The sequence below is a fragment of the Balaenoptera acutorostrata genome, chromosome 5, assembly GCF_949987535.1.
Source record: "Balaenoptera acutorostrata chromosome 5, mBalAcu1.1, whole genome shotgun sequence".
NCBI classification, from domain to species: domain Eukaryota; kingdom Metazoa; phylum Chordata; class Mammalia; order Artiodactyla; family Balaenopteridae; genus Balaenoptera; species Balaenoptera acutorostrata.
In genome coordinates this window covers 15,478,128-15,498,200 of record NC_080068.1, presented here as the reverse complement: position 1 = coordinate 15,498,200, position 20,073 = coordinate 15,478,128, and the positions used below count along the sequence as shown (strand labels likewise).

General features: G+C 36.4%; 1 protein-coding gene across 2 annotated transcripts in view; it reads right to left on the bottom strand.

The window, feature by feature from the left end:
- BMPR1B (bone morphogenetic protein receptor type 1B) overlaps positions 1–20,073 on the bottom strand; it is a 439,992-nt gene that overhangs the window by 327,106 nt on the left and 92,813 nt on the right. Inside the window, exon 1 of one of the 2 annotated variants that reach the window (XM_057547293.1) lies at positions 19,917–20,001. The exons of the other annotated variant lie outside the window; for it this stretch is intronic. The gene's annotated coding sequence lies outside the window, so the exon portion shown is untranslated. Of the gene's footprint in view, positions 1–19,916; positions 20,002–20,073 lie in introns of those variants that run through there. 2 annotated transcript variants of the gene reach the window in all.

Below are 20,073 nucleotides of genomic sequence, written 5' to 3'. Positions count from 1 at the left end.
TTACATTGACTATAAGAATTAAGATAATGCACGTGCAGCATTTAACATAATATTGTACCTCTCACTGAAAAAAATTTATTTACAGTTGAGTGTCTGAAACTCGAAAACAACAGAGTCTACTTGAGAACTCGGGTTACTCAACTCCTCATCTAAAGCTATTTCCACTGCTCCGTAATTGCCCTTCAAGAGCAACCACAGAACAGCCTCCAGTGCTGATATGGGAAATCCTGAATTCTGAGTCATGTTAACCTTCTTTGTATCATCTCAGTTTTAGAGAAAAAGCCTGCAGAGTCAGGTCAGAATCCAATGCAAGACTATCAATAATGTTGGAGCACTATAAATTCACTGTGCTAACAGAGGATACTTTGTGCCGGAAGAATATCAAATCCACAGATAATGCAAAAGCCTCATGGTAACAAGAACGTTTACATTTACTCTCACATACTCAAAAAAGTTGAATTAAATGATGAAACATGAAGTCATTTCTTTTCCTTCCCAATTCTCCATTCTCTACGATATAATGAAACAAGAAAAAGGACTGAGAAGAAATAAAAGCGAAGGATGCGGGGCTTCCCTGGTGGCGCAGTGGTTGAGAATCTGCCTGCCAATGCAGGGGACACGGGTTCGAGCCCTGGTCTGGGAAGATCCCACATGCCACGGAGCAACTGGGCCCGTGAGCCACAATTACTGAGCCTGCGCGTCTGGAGCCTGTGCTCCGCAACAAGAGAGGCCGCGATAGTGAGAGGCCCGCGCACCGCGATGAAGAGTGGCCCCCACTTGCCGCAACTAGAGAAAGCCCTCGCACAGAAACGAAGACCCAACACAGCCATAAATTAATTAATTTAAAAAAATATTAAAAAAAAAAAAAAGCGAAGGATGCTGTAATCCAAAATGTGCACTGATAACTAAGTTGACAGATTCTATTATCGCAGTAATTCCATAATCATCACACAGCAAATAGCATAACCGGGTAAAGATGTTCTCCATCACAAGTGGTAAATTCGTAATGTTTTTTTTTTTTGTTTTTGGTTGAAACATTTCCAAAATCTTGGCTGGAAATAAGGAGAAGTCAATACATTGCGAGCTACATTAGCAAGACACTCCACAGACACAGTGATTAAGAACTAGAGTGTGACTATGACGGCCCTTGAGAGCCAAAAACCTAAGACCGCATTCCAACTTCAGTGGAAGAAAATCACAAAAACAAACCCAAATACAGCTCTAAGTTCACACTGAAGGAACTCATGTAACATGAATTTTTATCCAAAGTTTTAAAAGCAAAAGTTAGTTAAGACTGGTCAGAATTTATAAAAATAGAATTTTAAAAGGCTGTTTACAACAACACGATACATTTCTTTAAAATCTAAATTTCTCCACAATTTCTTCCCTAATTAATGTAACTTTATAACATATAGATTACATATATTTTCAACTCTATTACCCATAAGGCTTGCTAAATATCACCTTGAAAGTACTACTACTAATTTATTCAATCTGCAAGATATTTGCTATTCCTTACACAGAAATTGACCAGGTCTCAAAGGGGAAAGTGGAGCTGCTGTTCTTTATAACCATTCAGCTTCATTTCTTTAGGAAAAAAAGTTTTAAAAGCCAAGCATATATAAAACATGAATCACTTTATAAAAAAAAAAAAAAAAACTAAAATTTTTAAAGAAATGCTTACATGATCTCAAGGAAAATAATTCAAACAGTATTACTAACTAGGAAAAGTATATATACTTAGAAACAGTCACGTTCTATTTTATAATAAATAAGAGTAATTCAAAATCAAGCAGGTCTTTTGAACCCATACAATACAGATGGAACACACCCCTAATTTCAGTCTTACCTAAAAGAAGAAAACTAAATACTACCTGGTTAAAGTGTAGCCCATATGCAAAGCTGAATACTGCAGATACATGCTATCTGAAGAGTTTAAATTTAGACAGAGTAGCTCACATTAAAGACCTAGCCATATATACTTAAAAGTCTACAATTGATCACTTCAGAAGGACCTCAAAGGAAAAATGGAAAGGGTACTTCAGCATGTGATCTGGAAGACATTTTAGCATCACAGGAAAAATTTGGCTTTCTTCTGGTGCTTAGTAATATAAAGGAAAAAGGTTTGAAGAAAAAAAGTGTAAAATTGTTTTCATACAATATATGAATAATGACTCTAGACTTTAAAAGAACAGCTATGGAGGTTTTATCCTTTACATTATAGAAAGAATAAATGAAGTTCACAAGTTATCTAGCAAGCAGAAATACAAAGTAGTATGCCTCCTTTATGTGTGTGTATATGTGTGTGAAAGACAGTAAGAAATTATTTTAAACAAATTACAGCTTTATTGTTTAAAAAAAAAAAAGGCGATTTTAGACAAAGTTAAGATACAGTCTTTTATTTTTGGCCCTATCCTCAGAGTGTGCTAACATTCGACTTTTAAATAATGACTCCATGGAGACTCATACTACTATGTAAATAAGCAGTGCTAACAAGAAACTAGGAGTTGTGGAAGAAATTAAAGGGCAGCATTCAATCCATCACATCTAGTCTGCCAAATTGGGAATCCCTGAGATGAAGTATTTGTCTAAATAAATTAACATTACTAGGCAAACATAAATATTCATCTTTTCTTACCAATACTTCTGATTAAAAATAAGTCAAATGAGGGACTTCCTTGGTGGCACAGTGGTTAAGAATCCACCTGCCAATGCAGGGGACACGGGTTCGAGCCCTGGTCCAGGAAGATCCCACATGCTGCAGAGCAACTAAGCCCATGTGCCACAACTACTGAGCCTGTGCGCCACAACTACTGAAGCCCAAGTGCCTAGAGCCCATGCTCCGCAACAAGAGAAGCCACTGCAAATGAGAAGCCCACACACTGCAATGAAGAGTAGCCCCAGCTCGCCACAACTAGAGAAAGCCTTTACACAGCAATGAAGACCCAACACAGCCAAATAAATAATAAATTTTTTTAAGTCAAATGCATTTGCATAAATCCAAACATTATTTTCATGTTCCAAGAATATTTTCACTCTGCTTCTTTTCATTGCATTAAGCAATGGCTTTTGTCTTCCCTCTGCCTAGAATGGCCTTTCCCTCAAATACAACTGTTAAAGTTATACTTATCCTTCAACACTGGAAACAAAGGACACTTTTTGGCCCCTTCCAAGGAAATGTAATCCCATTAGTTTCCCCATGCCCAAAGCCAACAACATTGAGAAGCTCTCTTTTTAACTGAATAAAGAAGTAAATTGTGATCTTAATATGCAGCTAAAACTAACTTCAAAAAATACAGTAACTGTATCGAAATCATAAACATGTATTGAGCAATGTGTCAATCACTTTTGGAAGGTTCTGAAAAATTTTGTTTTTCTAAGGGTTCACAAACAAATATTTTCAATCTGCTCCAGAAAAAAAAACATTTTATGCATCCCAGTGAAACTCTAAAAACTTTTCTTTAGGTTAAAAAATAAAAAAGAGAAGAAAAGAAAAATAAAACATAGATAGCCAAAGCTAGAGAGGCACGTGGAGAGACCAAACTAGGTCCATTCCAGGTGAAAATTGAGATGGCACTGACCCAGGCCCTAAGATGGAGGAATAAAGAGAATAGGAAGACTCAAAATTAAGTTATTAGAGGCAGCAAGAATTAGAGAGCTGTTTCTAGATCTGGTTTCAGTGTTCAGAGGATCTGGTGATGTCACTTACAGGTAATAACATAAAAGGACTATACTTTATGGGATAGATCATGAGTTCAAAATTGGACATCCTGAGTTTGAGACTCCATGAACACACAAAAGGATTGAGGTCTTTTACTATGGGCCAAGACTTAAGGTGAGAGACCTGCTCCACATTTGGAGATATGTTTGTAAATGGAGTTTCTATCCAGAGAAGAGTAAAAATCATGCTAGAATGAGAACTTTAGAGAGAACACAGATATTTAAGAAGCCAGTATAAGAGCCTAGAGAAGGTGAAGTCAGATAAATGAAGAGAAGATAATGCAAGTGAAAAATGTCATCATGTAACAAATATTTACTGTGTGTTTCATATGCAGCACCACTGGATACAGGGGATATGCCAGTGCCTGAAACAAGTGTCTGTGAGATTTGGCAAATCAATAGTCATTAGTGACTTGATGAAAGCAAGTCTAGCTACAGACAATGAAATGAACAATGAAGGGGTAGTCAGGAACACAGACAACTTCTTTCCAAAGAGTTATAGCAACAGCTGGATGCTCAGATTGGGCCAGGGAAGGGTTCTGCTAAGGGAAAAGAGTTTGTAAAGAAGGAGTTAGCAAAGAAAAAGACAGGAAGAGTAAGAGGAGATACAGAGAAGACGACTGTATAAGAATACTGCTATTCTAAATATCAGGGAGAGCATGGGTGGGCACTGGTACAGGGCAGAAGGTTGACAGACGTCTCTCAAGACCTATATTTTATCTATGAAACATGCGGTCACCCTCTAGAAAGCTACAGCGATGTGTTAAGGTAACACCTGAGAAGGTAGACGGTGACAAAACCCCTATTAGGAATGGGAGAGGAAGCAGACTGGGGATGAAGAGAAGCTTTGCAAAGGAACAAATGAGAAAGATGAGGTTTCCTTGAAAGAGATGTTGGACTTCATCTTGAAGGCAACAGGAACTGCTGAAAATTTTAGAAAACAATATGAACAGCTTTGTGTTTTGAACTACATACTATATTCTTTTCAGTTTTAATAAATAAAAATAAGTCTACATTTATATTTCTGAATTAAACTAGACTATATCCATAAACTTAATTCTTATTCTATAAATTATTGTATTGAAACATATCATTTGTAAATTATAAAACAAACCTCCATATACCAAAGTTATCAAAAATATTTGTGTCATATAAAGAACATATTTAAATAGAAAAAAATAAGTTCAAGATGTACAATTTTAGATATGATTTAAATAACCTTGATTAAAAGGCAATCAAGAGGGTTTGACTTTTTGTTGACTTTCAACCTCCAGTCCTAGTATTTTCCAAAACACAATTAAAGCACCTTGAGCTTGTACCCCTTGGTCCAATGCCTAACATAACTAAGTCAAGCTCCTAATCTACAGTCAAGAAATTTTAAGAAATGATCTACCTCTACACAATTTAAGTCTTTTAGTAAGTCTCTGACTCTTATTAAATGAACCGTTTGTAAAAGAAATACAAAATTACGTGGCTCAGAAATGACACCTAATGAACATTTCCTTCCTGTGGAATTCAGGTCACGCTAATATCCAGAACGACGCTCTAATCCTCCCTCATACCTCCACTCCTCCCCGCAAAATCTCCAACAGGAACTTGAAGTTGAATTTTTTAATAACTGAAGGGTTTTTTTTTTAATCCAGGCTTTTTATCCTGACATCCTCCCACCTGCCACCATTACTGCCCACCCGCCATAAAGGAGGTGCAAAATGGGAGAGGTTGAGATCCATGTTGGGGTGGTATCCCAAAGAGAGGGTCTTCTGGAGACTAGATTCCAGTAATTACAGTGATGGGCACTCTAGACACAGGCTACTGTTTCTTTACAGCACAGCTACTGCAACATATATTCTTTGAATTTTGCCCACTCCAAATGTTGACACCTGAGAACATAACATGACCTACCAACATTTTCACTGACTTTTTCTTAATTTATATATGCCAGTAGGAGATCAACTAAAATCTACAGTAATTAAGAGAACAATTTAAGTACACAATTTGTCATGTACATTTGAATCTATCTTCCGTTACCTTTAACCTCATTACCATATACTACAGCCCCATCTTTATCCCTGTAGGATATGATACTCCAAGATGCCCAGTGGACACCTGAAACTGAGTAGTACTAAACCCTATATATACCATGTCTTTTCCTAGACATACATATCTATGATGAAGCTTAATTTATAAATTAGGCACAATGAGAGAATATCTGAACTGCCAGCATCACTACTCTTGCATTTTGGCGCCATTATGACATAAAATAAGGGTTACTTGAACAGAATCACTGCAATACCTCAACAGTTCATCTGATAACTGAGTCAGCTGCTAAGTGACTAACTGGTGGGTAGGGTATACAGCATGGGTAACGCTGGACAAAGAGATGATTCACCTCCCAGGTGGGATGACGTAAGATTTCATCATACTACCCAGAATGGTGTGCTATTTAAAATTTATGAATTGTTTATTTCTGGAATTTTCCATTTAATATTTTGAGACCTTGGTTGGCTGACGGTAACTGAGACCTCGGAAGGCAAAATCACAGATAAGGGGGGACTCCTGTAGCTACCCATATGCCAAATCTCATCCTACCTGACAACCACACATTATTGTGTCGTCATTTAATTAAATATAACTTCCAATGGGCAAGTATAAAATACCTACCAACATTAGAAGATGTTGTGTGATTATTCAGATATGGTTTTAGGAATGCACTATAGCGCAACTCTGAAATGTGTAGATGAATCAAAAAGATACTGCCTCTTTCATTTGTATAATTAACACTATTTCTGAAATAAGTTTGAGTCTGGTTCTCATCACATGTGATTCAAGTAAATAAAACACAGCCACATTGCCGCCTAGAACTTAAGAAAATCATATCATAAAATGTTTATCCACAAGAAAAGTCCATTTTAAAATATATTATGTCAAAATGAAACATTAAAGGAAAACACACAGCCTAAATTAGAAACCAAATAGATATTGCAAAATAAATACAGAGTGCTACTATTTTCTTCACCTTTCAGTTTGAGTAGCCTGAAGTCCTTGGAGAGACTTCCAGTGGAAAAGAAAATCTCAGAACTGTTATTCAGCACTCCATGTTGCAAGGACAGTGTCCTCCACTGTCCCACTCTACTTCTTGTGGTGACCTCCACCATCTGATATCCCCCATAGCCAGATACAGCCCGGTGAGCTATCTAGAAGCACCATCTCTATTAAACACAAAACTCTCTAAACTAAAATCTTTCATTAAAAAAATAAGTTTCTAACATTTATAATTAAATTTGTTATCTCCCCAAGTCATCTTGTCCTCATTTTTTTTTAAAGCTTTTCAGTCCAGATTCAGTGCTGGTAGACAGGTACCATGTGGCAAATAGTAAGCACTATATAAAGTTAACTACTACTACTATTTTTTAGTTTTTATTATAGTTGATTTACAATGTTATGTTATAGTTCCTGCTGTACAGCAAGGTTATTGTTATTATTTTCACTAAAATGTATAGTTTCCTCATAGCTTATGTGTATACCAAGCAGTAAATACAAACTATTCACCTACCTGTATGAAATTCAGCCTTAGGATGATCCTACTTCATTCATACAATAGGTTCGGGGACTATACAATGTGAAAACAACCTCTGATTATTCCTAATCTATTAGTAAGCATACAACTGGAATTGTAAATAGAAAAAGTCTATTCTGACCTATATTATTATATATCATTTCTCTTTTATTAAATAGATTAGCAACAAGCACAATTTTATAATCAGCATGTATTTATTGGGTAACATTTTTGCTCAGTGCTGTAATACAGAATGTTTGGGGATACCAAAAAGCAATTTCTATGTCTGCACTCAAAAGGTTTGCAATCTCTATGAGTTTTGTGAGTTCAGGGACCATGTCTTTACTTTGATAGTAAGAAAAGGGTAGGATAGAAGGCTTGACACGCACCCTCCCAGATAATTAGAATTCAAATAGCTGAAGCAGTGTGGAGAGTATTCTAGGAACATGCAGGGCAGACCAAAGCAAGAGTTCAAACTTGGTCAAAGTGAAATACGACCATCAAACTGGGTCAGAAAATACTCTGGGATGAAACAGGTAATATCAAGTTCTAATCAGTCTTCAAAGATAGACAAAGGAATTTAGATGTGCACTAAACATCATTCCAAGCACTTCACATGCAGTATCACATTTAATCTTACAACAGCTCTGAGAGGTAAGTGATATTAGTATCCCAATTTTATCTATCAGGAAAGTGACACACAGAGGGCTTAAATAATTCACCATAAATCGTCCAGCTAGTAAGTAGCAGAACTGGAATTTGAATCCAGTTTAGCTGCAGTGTCCTTTCCCTTAATCACTGCACTACACTATCTATAACTCTCAAGACCAAAATGAAAAATATATACACATATAGGAAAGAATAAAAGAATGGGACAGAATAAAATAGGATGGAATGGGATCTGTAAAAGAGACACATAAGGTGAACTTTTAGGTGGACTCAGTCCAAGAACTTCTAGGAGAGACCGGCAGCAGAAATGCCTAGAATCAAGAAGACATGGGTCTGACAAACTTAAAAGCTAGTTCCAACTATTATAAAACAGCATTTCCTATAATATAATCTCAGTACTTATTAATAGGAGGATGAGAAAACCCATACAAAACTTGAAAAACATGGAGTATAAGTAGCAAACACCTCTTCTTTAAAAAAGAAAAAAGACGCCTAGCTGTAAAAGACCAATAGATAGAACAAGTTTAATAAGATAGATACAATTTAATTCATAAATTGAATCCTTATGCCTCAGTTTTTTAACTTTCTTGATGGATATTTAAGCAAACCTTTTATGTAAAAACTGCTATTCAAGACCTGTGAATTAACAAATAAGAAATGGCCCTTGTTCTCAAGAGCTGCCCCTTGGGATTATGTATCTCATTCTGTAACGTCTGATGACTATTTGGGACACAGTAGTTGTTCAGCATCTGAACAACATTGCTGGATCTCTAAACACTTATGAATACACAATTTTTGCTCCTGAAGTTTGTAGCATATATAATTCTCAGACCTTACGTTATTTCTTCCCTACCCAAAGGAGACCAAACTTTCCCCTCTTGGTTAAAAAAAAAAAAAAAAAAAAATCTGGATACAGAATAAAGTGACAGACCACATTAATTCTTTCAACCTTCAAGTTCTCCCTTCATCAGCAGTGCTACACCCAGTTTAGGAATTGATAGGGAATCACTTGTGAAGAGAGAATGGGACAGAAAAATTTGCTTTTCTTATTCCAATTAGAGAGTTTCACCAAAGGGGTGGAATTTCAAATTAAGAAAAAAAAACAAGTTCTAATTAGTTACAGATGAAAATCCCCAAAACCACATTGATCACAATGCAAAACATTAACTGAGCTCCTGGAGACCCAGGAAGAAGAGGACTTTTTCATTGGATGAAATGGAAATAATTTACTTTTGAAATCCTAACCACACCACCCTTTAGTCATTAATATGCAATTAAATAATTTTTGCTCACAGTCGCAGCCAAAAGAACTCAAAAGTATTTTTATTTTCACAGGTTTCTCTGTTATTTTTACTGCATATTAACCCCTTTTTTTAAGCCTTGTCACTGAAGCCCATTGTTTTAAGGTTATCTTTACGCCAGCTGGTTTAGGATTTGGCTGCAAAACTGCTACACTACACTGATCAAAGTGTTCACCAAATCAAGAATGCAGGAGCTAACCACTTGAGGATTCCAGTACTTTCTTTGACTGTTCTAAAAATAAATGTGCAGAAGGTCTTCTGAAATTATGTCTTACCTAGTCAATTAATGTGAGGGAAGAAATGCTATTTTACCCTATACACACTACAGAACACCAGGTAAGACTGGTCTATTGACTCCTCGGCACTGAAGCACCCCTCATGGGAAGGGTATGCATGTTGTGTGCTATACGGCCTTCATTTAAATCATAAAAAATTCATTTGGATAACTGAAAGATGGAAAGCTGTTTTTGTTTTTTTTTTTAAAAAAAGAATTATTAACTAAAACACGCATTTCTTTCAACTTCACTTTACAACTTACAGTGAATATCACCCATTCTAACAAAGTGTAGCCTCCTGAAGCTTAATTCTCTCACCTTCCAAATTTAACTTGCTCTAGACAGTCTGATGGGACCACAATTCAAATTTTTCAAAAAGGCAAGGATCTAAATCACTTCCAGATTTTCCCCTGTTAGTCCAAAAATTCTTGCATTAATAAAATATGATTAGGGCAATAGTAAACTAGATTGATGTGCTTATCTATTAATATAGCTGCAAAAAGAAAGGTAGTCATCTCTAAAAGAAAGAGAAGAAAAAACAACAATAACATGAACAAAAATTCTTTGGACTTACTCTCATCTGTGAATAATTAGAAAAATTTAAGTTGATTTAGAAACGGTGGAGAAAGACTCTGAAGAGGTAGGATTACAGTGTTTTTCACCTTGATGTATTAAAAATGAAGAAATGAGGAAGAAGTTAGAAAGTTTAAACACACAGCGTGCACATACACACACACACCCCTCAACCATCAACAGCAACTAACCTCCCTGAACTATTTTTCATATGGTTAGGGTTAATAACAAATAATATAAGGGTTGTATTCAGTTCTTTGATTAAAACAAACAAACAATAACTATTTTCATTCTATTTTGACTCAGGAGAACGCAATTTGTTGGTCTATTGAAACTCATCATTCATAGTTAAGGAGGAACTAAGTCAGTATCATTAAAGATTCGGTCAAAATATCTCCCTCCACATTTTAAAATACATGTCTAATCCAAAATTCTGTAATAGCAAGTAATCGTGACATGAATTCCACCAGAATGATGGTTCCTCTAATGACTATTAAGTTTTATACCTGGACTTCCCCCAAATTTTTTAATACATTTGCTGTACTTTCTTATATTAAAAAAAAGTATTGCATTCTTATTGAAGAAATTCTTGAAGAAAATTTGAGTTACATAAAAGCATAAAACGATTCCACTATTCAGAGATAATTGTAAGTTATTTGATGTATTTACTTGTATTTCATAAACATATTGTTTCCCAAACTGGTATTTAAAGAACATCCTTCTGGGAGATGTTCCACTAAAAACAGTGTTTTTGTGGTGTAAAATGGTTAGTAGATGTCTTTATTGCAGGATTTCTCAGAGCCTATAATATGCTAATATTTATCATGACTTTTCAAATCATAATAAATGACTTAGGAAGCAAGTCATAACAAATTTGGGTAGCAAGCAGCTTCCCAAATTTATTTCCCACTTAACATATTTTCCTTTTTCCTCTATTAGCATCCAGTTTGGGAAACACTGAAACTACATTATTAGGGAAGGACGCTTCCATGTCACAAGATATTTTCAAAACCATGATTTTAAGGCTATAAATTATTACTACATTTAAGTCTCTCACAGTTTACTGCATTTTTTCCAATTTTTATTTTCCTTATATATAAATCTTATTACATATGCATTATTCCTTTAGATTAAGTGCTAACCTCTTTAAGAAAATGTTATCAAACTATCTAAATGACTGTCCATTTTTTATTGAAGTACAGTTGATTTACAATGTTGTGTTAGTTTTTTATTGAAGTATTAAGTAACTGTACATTTTAAACAGCATCTTTTTTTTAACTGAACTTGTGTCAGAAGTGTGTCATGATTAATATTTGTTAATTTGATTGGCCCAAAGTGAGAACTCATTATTTTCATTTATATTTCTTTGCATAATAAGGCTGAATTATTTTCATATTTTTATCAGCCATTTATATTTATCTTTCTTAGATTGAATTTCAGTTCCCTCTTCCATTGTTTGCACCCCTTGATCCTCTAAAATCTAAGAAACTTCCTGAGGTTTGTTCTTCACATCACTGATTTAGTTTTTCAAGACAGTAATTCTTCTTGCCTCCTCTGCAGACTTAAATCTGGCTCTCAGTTTTAGTGTTCCTTGCAATCTTTCCTCACCTTTATTAAAGCATGAGTTTGTTTTCTTATAGCTCCCTGCTGTAATTTCATAGATACCATATCTTCTATGTTCTCTTATGGTAAACTGTTTTCTAAATGTTCTTCTAGTTCTAAGTATTTCCCCAAAATGTGCTTCTCTCTTGCATCTTCAGGATGATCAACCTTTATCCTCAAGTACAGTATCTGTTCATAGATCACACACTGTTGAGTTTTTCTATTGCCTCTTCTATGATGACGATGGTGTCCACCATCAACAGAGGGTGTGGCCTGGCTCACTGCACTCTTGGATGGTTATAGAAACCCCTTTTCAATGCTGTAGCAGGAATGTGAAGAGTTACAAGCCCAGTTCCCAGTGACTCTCAGGCATTATTTTAAAGCTGCTCTTCTGGACTGCAGAGGAAACTTCTCCTTAAATACTGCTGGTCTGAAAAAGGATCATCAAAGACTAAAATGCCTACCATTTAGTTCTCCATTCCCACCTTGAACCCTCTACCTGAGGAGACCTCTTCCTATCAGGATGCAAGCAGTCAGCAGCTCCAACTCTCCCAGTCCTTCATGCTCTTGCTGCTTTCTATTGTTCATACAGCTGCTGGACGGATGTGGAAAGACATAAGACAATGGAGGCATAAGTGATGGTAATACTATAGCCTCCTAAGAAAAACAGCACCCCTGCAGCAGATGGAGAGCAGCCTCATTTTCTCACTGTTTAAAGATCATGGGCGTTTGAACAAGCAGCAGATGTGACGAAAGCAGCAAACTACATTTCCTACTTTAGATTGGCTGGGCTATCTGTTTCATCAGACAATCTGGTTTTTCCCAGTTTGGTTCCTTCCAGGTGGAGGAAATGCATTAAAATTTCTAGCAGTGTCAGTCTTTTTTTCCCTCCAATACTGTATGTGTTTGTTTCTAGGTCTTCCTTGGTCTTCTAGCAGAGAAGGGAAAGAGGCTGTGTCAGCAACTATGACCAAATGCTATTTTTAATGGGAAGCCTCTCTATATGTTAAATATAAGTGAAAATCTGATTATTTCACTGTCAAGCACAAGCATAACTCATTTGATCCATTCATATGACTTTATTTTAAATAAATGTACTGATGCTGAAAAGAATACCACACAGGAGACTAAAAGGTACTGTCTATCTAGAAGTCACAAATATCACCAGTGGCAGCAACGTAAACTCATTTTCTTCACTGGTAACTTGCACCAGAAGAATTTTCAAGCAGGCTTTCCCATTAGTTGAAGTTGACAAAAAATAAGCATTATCCTCTGCCTTCTGGGTTTTACTATTTATGTAGTTTTTGTCAAGTACGTGGCAGTGTTTTCATATTTTCTATCATTTTTGACCACACAGGGAGACTAAGCTCACATGCTTATCGCTGATGAGCGTCATGATGCCGGCAAGTTTGGAGTACTGGTCGCCATCAATTTCTCACGGCCGTTTTGAAATTTAAACACCAGCAAGTAGAATTTCTGGGTATAGGTCACTTTTATATCCCATACATATAGCTGCCCCCAAAAAAGGGAAACTAAGAGGAATTACAGATAAATATGTTATTAAAAATTAAGAAAGCTTCTCTGAAGGTCTGTGCTAGACACATTTCAACAGTGGTGACCCACTTTCAAAAAGACTTTATCTGAACACCACTGCAGTTTTTGAACAACTGCTGTAGAGTCAAAAGAACCCAAGTTTAAATCCTGGCTCTACTATTTAATAGTTGTGTGACCTTGAGCAAGGTAACTGAGCTCTGATTTTGCTTTTGTAAAGTGAAGATATGAATAATGCCCGCTTTATCAGATGGTTAGCAAACTTAAAAATAAGAGATAAGGCAAGTAAAGTAACTGTTACTTAAGTGTCCTACAAATGTTTGGTGTTATTATTCTACCCCCACGTATTTTAAAATAAAATGCTCCATTTTTACATGAAGTGGAATTCCACTTAAAGAAGATGAAAGGATGTCTTTGGTAATCACCCACAATGGTTTGTCAGCAACTGGTCATTTAACTGAAATTTTATTTGTACACCTAGATTATTATAGCTGCACCATTCAATGTCTATTAAGCATATTCTGAGATGAGCAAATGTGAAGTCCTTATCCTTATTGATTATACTAGGAATAAAAAAAAAGTGGACAGTCTATAGAGGAGGAGAAGAAACTACTGATGTTTTAAAAATAGGCCCTAAGGTTTAAAAGCTTATCCTAGAGCAAAGGTTCTCAAAAGAATCACCTAGGGCTGGTCTTTCTGAAAATGAGTGATCACATTTTGGCTTGCACAGTGACTAGGGAATATTATTGGCTTTTCATGGGCTGAAAAGAGCCTTGCTATGTTTGCTGCCAATACAGAAGACAGTCCCCAACAAAGAATGTTCTTGGGTCCCTAAAGTCTTTTGAATGAATGGCTAGAGACTCATGAGTGTGAAAAATATGCTTATAATTATCTGAGTCTAGAACTTTACTCCATTTTACACAAACACATAGCATTTGTGAAAGATTTTTAATACACACTGAATTTTTCAAAAACACAACTATGTAAGTCAAGAGATTTGTTTTGTTCAGAGCCTTGTCAAAAGTGATGCACCATATCAAAAATTCGTACCCACATTCTCAGCACCACTTGTTTTTGAGTCATTGATACAACCAATTTCTTTTTAACCTGCATTTGTATCAGTGGTCTTCCTAGTGACGCTACACATATGTACAAGAACCTAACTACTGCATTATTCCTGTTATGGTCTTGCCCAAACATTTCCATATTGAAATTCATGTTATTTTTGAAAATGTACTTGTTAAAATTTTTTATAAAAATAATTTTAATGTAATTTTTCCTTTATATTGCTATAAAATTATAGTAGAGTATCATATCATTTCAGGATACTAAAGGAATGTTATAAAATAGACGAGGCAGCATGGGGTTTGAAGGAAGAGAGCCAACAAGAATAGAGAGCTTCCTAGTAATCCTCAAACATACAAAGGCAGCCCAGAGAAAATGCAAATAACTCGGTTACTTTCCCTCCAACTACAGACTGAACAGGAAAAAGTTTAACTTGCAATAGGAAGAATTGAGGTTAGGTATTTTAAACACCATCCTGAAGAAAAAGACTGTAAATCACTAGAATGAGAAATTTTTATCAGCATATTTAAGCCATTTAAGAATATGATAAGCAAAGCTTTCTTAAAATTAAATTGGACTGTAAACAGGTAATTCTACAAGTATTCGTTTAACGTTTGTTTTAATTTTTAAATGTTTCAAAGTGAATTCATAGAAAATTAAGTCTTCAGTAACAGCTTTAGTGCTTTTACAATGATCTGGAGAAATTGGTGGTGGAGTGTCATATACATCCATAGTGCTTGGAGCTTGATGCTGGCATGTGCTGCTAATCTAACCATGACCTCCTGCCCTTCCTCAAAGAAAAAGAAAAAAAAGTAAAACAAACAATCAAAAACAGAGAAAAAAATATCACTGCTCCTGAAAACAACAAAGGATATTATTTTGGATATCTCTTAATCCAGCATAAAAAAGTTACTTTGAGAATATGAATTCAGTATCACGTATCCATTGCATTAAGGATAATAATATATGTAAGATGTACCAACTTCCACAGGTATTCTCATCACAGAAATCATAAAACCACTTGCATCTTCCATCAAAAATTTTAATGTGGGATAAAAAGTAGTTCATTAAACTTTGATATTCACCATAAAGTAAAATTCAGAAATGACCAATGGTGGTCAAAAGGCACAAACTTCCAGTTATAAAATAAACAAGCCCTGGGGATACTATGTACAGCATGGTGATTATAGTTAATGATACTGTATTGTATATTTGAAAGGTGCTGAGAGAGTAAATCTTACAAGTTCTCATCACAGGGAAAAAAAAAAAACCCATCATAACTATGTGTGGTGATGTAACTTTTTGTGGCAATCATTTCACAATATATACAAATATCATATCATTATGCTGTACACCTGAAACTAATATAATGTTGTATGTCAATTATACCTCAATTTTTTAAAAAAGTAAAATTCACCTAAATAGTCTTTCTTTTTAGCTTTACAAATGAATACATTAATTCAATCAATCAAATCTCTAGAGGCAACAATCTCACATATATGACAGTTGCAGAGATCAGGCTTCAGTCTGACATGAGTCTTTCCCAAATGAATTTTTTGTTATTTTTACTCCATGAATTCCACCTTATGAAAAATTCAGTGAACTAAACAAACTGACATTTTTAAGTAAGAAACATTTGCTCATTTTTAATAAATCAATCAAAGATAAACTACTTCAAATCAGTACTTTTGACCAGGATAATATGACCAGTGGTACCAATCTGTTTGCAGGTCCCCAGGAGTTTGAAAACTCCAGACTGGGGACCACGAGCCCACAATATATTAGGTTCTAAAAACAAAATATGGCTATTAACAGCAAACCAATTTTTCACAAACGGACCTTCAATTTTAAACCAGCCAATATTTCTTTGTCTAAATCCCAGAATTTTTCCTGTAGCTGAAATTCCACACATGGTCTCCATATCCCCAAAGAAATGCCCTTTCCAGATGAGTTCCTAAGTACAGAACTATGTTTCTTCGAAGTCAGCAAGCTATTTATAAAAACTACAGTAGCCCCCAAGGGAAGATCAATTGGCAAGTATAAAATTACTTTATGCATATATATAGTGTAGTAGTTGCTCTGCCTTTCCTTAAGGGGGAGGAATAAAACAATGGTGATCAAAGCATAAGGTACACGGAATGTGATAATTTTAATGTGGGCGCTTATCATTACAAGAAGAAAATGCTACTAATTAATTTTTATGACCCTGTAAAATATTTTGAGTTCCCTACTGAACTGGCAAGTACATAAATGTAATAAAACCAATAATAATGTACTTCCATTACCATGACTGCCATTTGGAACTAGAAAAAGCAACATGCCACATGCTAAAGTATCTTATTTTTAATAATATTAAGATATAGCTTACTAATTTATATAGGTTCTTTAATATGTAAACGGTTTATGTATGCTAACATATCAGTCATTGCTTAAAATTAGACATACAGTATTTATCAACAGTGCTTGCATGCTCATTAATTCTATCAGGATCTTCCCTTCATATATAAATTCTACTGTCACTGAATTCTATCCTTTTAATCTAAGATAACTCATGTCTCCATTAATCTACTACAAAATTTAAATCAGAACTATATTTTAAAACATATACATTTAAACATTCGCAACTTAATGAAATTGAGGTTAACTGTATTTTACACGTAGAGCTATAAGTTGTAAATCGTTCAACATTTTCTTATCAGATTATCACGGAAACCAATGAACAGGTTTGACAGACAGTCACCCTCAACTTTTCTTAACAAAATTGCTTAAATTTGGAAATCTAGCATATCCCTCCAGGAGAACGTTAACTTTCATGGACTGGCTGAGGCATTTACTTATTACTTTACTCAGTTTACCAGCGGGGCTGATTATGATGCCCACTGATCCTAGGAGGATCTTCCCTTCACCAGAAGGAAGACAGTTACAGCATTTGCTAATTGAAACACAAGTCTGTGAATTTCCATGGGAAAGAGAAGTACCTATTTATTTATTCTAAACATTGAATGAGCACCTTCCACAAGCAGTAAACGTCTAAAGAGCACATGCCAGTCAATGTACTGGCCACATTCAGGCAAGTTAGGCTATTTACTGCCCTTATGGGAAACAGAAGATGGAAGAAATGCCAAGTATATGCCATGAAAGAAGGGGAAAACCCATGGATAGAAAAAGATTCAAGATATAAAAGCAATCTGGGATATTTGTTTGGAGTGGGTCCCAGAGAAAATAGAGAATAGGGGCCCAGACCATGAGTGATGGGATCAGCCTTGGAAAGGAGAGGTGAAATATTTCCTCTGAGGCAAGAGTGATTAGCCTGAAGTTGAGACTTCCAAATGGTTCACACACAGAGTGCAGGATATAACTTGAGTGGGGTAAAATATTTCATCTCTGTTTTTATGAACTTTTAGCTGAAATTTAGCACTTCCTTAACCTATGTAAGTAGTCAACAAATCACAGTACCAATACCTGTGACCTAGTCACCTGTGGAAATCACAAACATTTTCATATTATATCTCAGTTGCTACAGATAACTCGGAGTAGTGTTTACTCATTGACTACTTTGAAATTAAGGTAGTCATGCGACCTGCCGCTAGATCTTGTTGTTTAATGCACAATAAAGACTTACATATTATTATATCACAAGTGTGCTTTTTATATTTTGAAAATTGTATCTTTTTAATTGGTTTCCCCTGAAATGCTATGAATGTTTTCATCTAAAAATTATTGGGGGAGGGGTGGTTTATAAGCTTCCCTAGTTTTCCAAAAGGATCCATAACACAAAAAAGGAAGAACAACTGCTCTGAGCATGAGGGAAAGGATTTTTTTTAATTAAGGCAAGAAAGATTATGTTATAATCTCCCTCCATTGTCTCCACTCTTTAGTCAGTCTGCTGCACACAGGAGCCCTTGTGTTCAAGGTGCAGAGGGGGCCTGAAGTTACGGCAACAACAAAAACTCAGAGGAAGGGAAAGAAGCAAGTCAGGGGACAATCCTCTATGTGCTATTGGTTTTGACTGAAGAGTTAGAACAAATGGAGAGAATACAATATATCCGAGGACAGGCAGCCGCTGTTATAAAACTCCACTGACGGGGCTTCCCTGGTGGCGCAGTGGTTGAGAATCTGCCTGCCAATGCAGGGGACACGGGTTCGAGCCCTGGTCTGGGAAGATCCCACATGCTGCGGAGCAACTGGGCCCGTGAGCCACAATTACTGAGCCTGCGCGTCTGGAGCCTGTGCTCCGCAACAAGAGAGGCTGCGATGGTGAGAGGCCCACGCACCGCGATGAAGAGTGGCCCCCACTTGCCGCAACTAGAGGAAGCCCTCACACAGAAACGAAGACCCAACACAGCCAAAAAACAAATAAATAAATAATTAATTAATTAAAGGTGCTAATAATTTTTAAAAATTAAAATAAAACTCCACTGACCACCAGCCTTTCACTTTGTTCCTAGGACTGCTTTTCTCTCTACAGCCCTTCCTTACTTCTGATTCCCACACTCTCCAACCCTCTCTCTAGGACAGCCCACAGAAAGTAAAAAAACAAAAATTAACTACATAAAATGTTAAAACACACACCATTAAACCCCTCTTACTTCATCATGCCTCAGCACACCTTATTACCAACCTGCCTCTGTGCCCACACGCTCCACCTTGCCTAACTGAACAGTCTGTGGGCCTATCCCAGACCTCCTCCCCCTCACTCCCCACCCCAGGGTCCCCTTCTGGCCCTAGGGCCCATCCCCCCTGGCTAACTGAAGGGCAGCAGTCCACACACACACACACCCCCGTATCTTGACTGGATCACTCCTGTGCTGACTTTACGTACATTTTTTAAAAAACAAAATGAAAAAAAAAAAACGTATCTTAGCCTCATTTCCTTTCCAAATATCACTCATCTCTCAGCTTCTTTCTTCCTCAAGAGAACTGTCTATACTTGCTGCCTGCAATTCCCTCCTCCACTCTTAGCCTCTCTTGAAACCAACCCAGGCACGCTTTCCCTCAACACCACAGGCTGCTTTTGTCAAGGTCACCCGTTGACCCTCCCTGTTGCTGAACTTTAAACAGGATTTAACTAAGATTATCAATTCCTTCTCCTTGAAATACTTTCACCTCAAGGCTACCTGGATACACACAATGTCCTGATTGCCCTTGTACCTCACTCATCTTCCTTCACTGGTTACTCATCTCCCCAACTTCCAAACCTCAGAGCTCTCTAAGATCCGTTTTTGAACTTCTCTTCTAACTACACTCACTCTCTAAACAGTCTCTCTCAGTCTAGTGGCTTTAGGCAAAACCGACATGCAAATGAAACTCCAATTTATTATCTCCAGTCCTCCCTGAACTCCAGCCTCACATATCCATTTTAACTGACATCTCAACATGCCCAAGAAGAAACCCGATTTAACCCACACCTTCACTTCTCAGCCCCCGTTTGGCCCCATAAATGGAAACATCACCCTTTGATCTGGAAAAGTCCTTGCACTTGTTCCTGACAGCTCCCTCTTATTTATCTCCCACATGCAACTTAAATCCTTTCGGTTCTTCCTGTGAAATACATTCTGTGTTTCACTTTTTCTTATCAGCTCCACTGCTGCCACCCTGGCTCACCTGGGATTGCTGCAGGAAATTTCAGCCGATGTCTCGACTGCCGTCCTTGGTCCTGACATTACTCCCATGCAGCAGCCAGAATGATCTTTTTAAAGCCAGTGACAACTCATGTTACTCATTTGATTAAAACATTCCAATGACTTTCCGTATCACTAAA